This window comes from Vicugna pacos, chromosome 18, assembly GCF_048564905.1.
Source record: "Vicugna pacos chromosome 18, VicPac4, whole genome shotgun sequence".
In the NCBI taxonomy this organism is placed as follows: domain Eukaryota; kingdom Metazoa; phylum Chordata; class Mammalia; order Artiodactyla; family Camelidae; genus Vicugna; species Vicugna pacos.
The window spans coordinates 28,272,956-28,277,046 of record NC_133004.1 but is presented as its reverse complement, the minus strand read 5'-3'; the positions used below and the strand labels follow the sequence as shown (position 1 = coordinate 28,277,046).

At 44.8% G+C, this 4,091-nt stretch overlaps 1 non-coding gene across 1 annotated transcript; it reads left to right on the top strand.

Annotated features, from left to right (window-relative positions):
• The first annotated feature begins 209 nt into the window (after positions 1 to 209).
• On the top strand, positions 210 to 291 carry TRNAL-UAG (transfer RNA leucine (anticodon UAG)). The gene has a single exon. It is a non-coding gene; the product is annotated as a tRNA-Leu (tRNA).
• The last annotated feature ends 3,800 nt before the right edge of the window (positions 292 to 4,091 follow it).

Sequence of the window (4,091 nt, the reverse complement as noted above, 5' to 3'; positions counted from 1 at the left end):
GCGTCCCAACTGTAGGTTTTATTGCCGATCGCAAGAGCTCTTCGACTCCGAAGCCCGGAAGGAAGCCAGAGACCAACATGCAGTAACAAACACCGGAGACACAGTCTGGTACCGGGCATGCGCAAATCAATGAAGGCGGGCCTCCGAGAGCGTGAGCGGTCGCGTCATTGGGCTGATATAGTGTGAGTGGAAAGTTGTGGCGCCGGGAAGGTAGCGTGGCCGAGTGGTCTAAGGCGCTGGATTTAGGCTCCAGTCATTTCGATGGCGTGGGTTCGAATCCCACCGCTGCCAGACCTTTGATGGTATCACTTTTACTTCTATATATTATCCTCTCCCAATTACTCTTCCCTTTTGTTTTCTGACGCGCGCGCTCTCTCTCTCTCTTTTTTTACCGGAATGGGGAAAGGAAGGGAAAAGGAAGAAACTGCAACGCAAGCCTTCTCACTCCCTAGCCTAGTACACAAACACACCAATCTTGCTACCTAAAACACAGAAACAAAAATATCTCCGTATTTCCATGGGAAAACATCTGAGATACCTTGAAAAGTTCTCCATAGGCTTTTTGCATCTTTAATTTAATGGTTCAAGGCCTGAGACCACAGGGAGTGGGCCTCTTTACCTCCCAAGGACAAAGTTTAGGTGGGGATGATTTTAATCAAGACCTGAATTAGGAAGTGTCCCTTTCTGGCCAGCTCTGTGTCCTGTGGTGAGCTCAAGTTGACTTCATAAATCACTGTTGGTAGAAAAGGTGTCTGGCCACCTTACGAAGGGTCTGGGGTATCAGGAGGCCTGCCCCACCCTGGCGTATCAGCTTTGAGGTCTCAGCTTCATTGATCCACCTCCTATTTGGTTTCAGGCTTGTTTATTTACTCATTCAACAACCATTTATGAAGGGTCTACTATGTGCAAGAAACCAAGATCAACCTGAGGCTACAGAGTGACAAGGCGGACCTGTTTTCACACTCAGAGTTTACAACCCTTGTAACGTCTTTCGTTATACCTGTGAGGAGTGTCATGCAGCATGCAGACCTGACTCAGGGACAATGGAACAAGTAACATTTAACTTGGACTTGAAATTGAGAGATTAGCGAAGTGAAGGTTGGAGAGGGGAGTTCCAGGAAGAGGGAACAGCATGTGGAAAATTCTAGAGGCAAAGGAGAGCCTAGAGGGTCTGAGATGCTATGAAGGTAATTCAGGGCAGCTGGACAAAGAGCAGCATTGGGTGAATGGCAAGAGATGAGACTGAAGTGTCAGGCAAGAAGGGCCATAAATGCCAGGTTAAGGCTTTGAACTTGATCCTGAGAGCAATGGGAAACCATCAAAAAGTTTTTAAGCCTGAGGGAGAGCATTCTAATTTTGGATTTAGAAGTTTCCCTCTGGCAGCAGGAACAGGAGGTTCTGTTCAAAACCTACTGTAGTTGTCTAAGAGACAGGAGAGTGGCTTGGACCATGGTTGTGACAGTGTGTAGGACAGAAGGGGTGGGTCAGAGAGACATTCTGGAAGTGGATCTGGCCAAACTCATTGATGAAGACATGAAGAAGAGGAACATGTCGAAAGTGATGGCCAGGTTTGGGGCTTGAGCCACTGGATGGCTGGTGGTGCCTCTTCTCTCCCTAGGAGGGAACAGAGAATGAAGAGGGAGTTTGTGGAAAAGATGATTTCAGTTTGATTCATATTGAGCTAGAGATGTGGGACATGGGGTTGAGTAGATTGGACATAGAAGTCTGGAGGTCAAGAGAACATTCTGAGCAAATGATAGACTTGGGAGGCACGGGAAACTGAGGTCATGGGGATGGATGAGCTTGCCCAGGAAGAGCACATAGAGGAAGTAGAGGGACCAAGATGAAGTTCTGAGGAACATCACCTTAAAGGGAGGGCAAGGAAGGGGAAGGTAGCGAAGGAGATGGAGAAGGACTGGTCAGAGACACAGGTGGAAAACAGATGTGTTGTCATATAGACCAAGAAGATTACAGCAGGAAGGAGGGAGTAGCCAACTATGTTGAAGAGACTTGGCAAGATAAAGACTGAAAATTATTCTTTGGATTAATGATTTATGGACAAGGCCAGTGATGACCTTGATTAAAGCCATTTTTATGTGAGTTGAAGAGAAGAAATGGAAACCTAAGTGTGGACATCTCACATCTCATCATGAAAATCAAATTGATTTTGAGGAGGGGGAGAGTGATGGCAGCAGTTGTGGGAGGGGGAATGGGGAGTGAAGAGAGATCTTTCTAAGATGAGAGAGACTGGAGGATGTATTAGACATTTGGCTTCGGGTCTACAATGGGAAATAGCTTCACTGCCCATAATGGAAACTTTATGAATTTACCTTGATGGTCCATTCTGATTGGCTCTATCACCTCAAGCTCCCCACAGTGTCAACTCTGTTTTCTGCACTCATAATACTCATAACATATTACTCATAACACTCAGTGTCTCCAAGAAAGCTAGGACCTCCTCCTGTTTGCCCTCTCAGAACCTCATGGAGGGCAGGTCATCTGGGCAGCCTCTAAAACCCTCGGGGGGACTTGATTTATCTGTTGGGTAGCGATGCCACCTCCTTTCCCATTGGGTAAAGATACTTGAGAGGAAGGAAGCTTTCTTGGCATACTGATCCAAGCTGCCCCCATTCCCCAGGTTACACAGCCTCTGGAAAGAGATGACTTAAGAGAAACCCAGAAAACAAAGACATTGATTTTGCTTTTGGGTTTCACAAGCTGAGGTTTGGCAACAGACAAAAGACCTAGATGATGATGTGAACAAAGAAAGCTTGTCTTCCCTGTCCTGAGAACAGATTTCTCAGGATTGGTCAAGAAAGAGGAGAAGGTGACGTTAGATGCAAGCATGTTACTGAGAAGAAGAAAGTCCAAGGGCTGCCAGTCCCAAATGGCCCCAGGTTTGTGGATCTGAGACTGAGGGAGATTCCAGAGCTCAACCCAAGCCCTGGCAAGGCTGAAGAGCAGAAATAACCATGTTATGTTTAGGCCACTGGGCCTTGGGCAGCTCCTCCAAACTGTGCCAGCTGCAGAGCAGTAACACCCACCCTCCTCCACCCTTTGAAGTTAGACAACCCCAGTTTCTTCATTTCTGAAATGTAAGGGTGACACTGAGAATTAAGTGAGCGCATACAGATGAAAGCCCTTTCGAAGTGTCAAGCATTAAACAGACATAAAGGATTATTATTGAGCTTTAAAAATTTATATACACACATGCAATTCCACAGAGCCAAGAGGAGCATACATTTTTGAGCTGCTTCACAAACTCTCCTAACTGATCAGCAGAGGACATGCCGTCGGTGCCACACCAACATGGTCCTCACTAACACATGCGCTCCTCCTCATCACAGGTGTCTTTAGGCTTGTGATGGTTTTCTTTTCCGCCACGATCCATGGTTTTATCAGCCAATTCCATGGATGCATATTATGATAACATGCACAGATGTATTTGTACACTGATATTTTGGTATCCACAGTTGATAGATACCAAGACAAGAGGAAGGCACTGTTTCTGTGAAGAGCAGGGCTGGATTAAGAAATTTTGTGGTTTAAACATTAAAGATTATGGTGATCACTAATAGCCCCCTCATTAACAATAGAAACCATACTAAATCATACAATATGACCAGCCAACTTCTAATAATTCCCATTAGAACGACATTGGTACTTTTCTGAGAGGTCCAATTATTTAAAAAAAAGGTGGGGTTTTTTTGACATATAATTGACATGTAACATTACATTAGTTTCAGGTGTACAACATAATTACTTGCTATCTGTATACACTGTGAAATGATCACAATATCTAGTTAACATCCATCACCACACAAAGTTACAATTATTTTTCTTGAGATGAAAACTTACAACCTATTCTCAGCAACTTCCATATGTACGATACAGTATTATTATCTATACTAACCATGCTGTACATTACACCTCCATGATTTATTTACTTTATAACTAGAAGTCTGTATCTTTTGACCATTCTTTTTTTGATGTCCCTTCTGGTACTGAAGTGTGTGCTTACTGAGTTATCCCCAGACTCGTACACAGGAAACCCGGAAAGGCCAAGCTGGGCAGGGCAGAAGCCTGGGTCT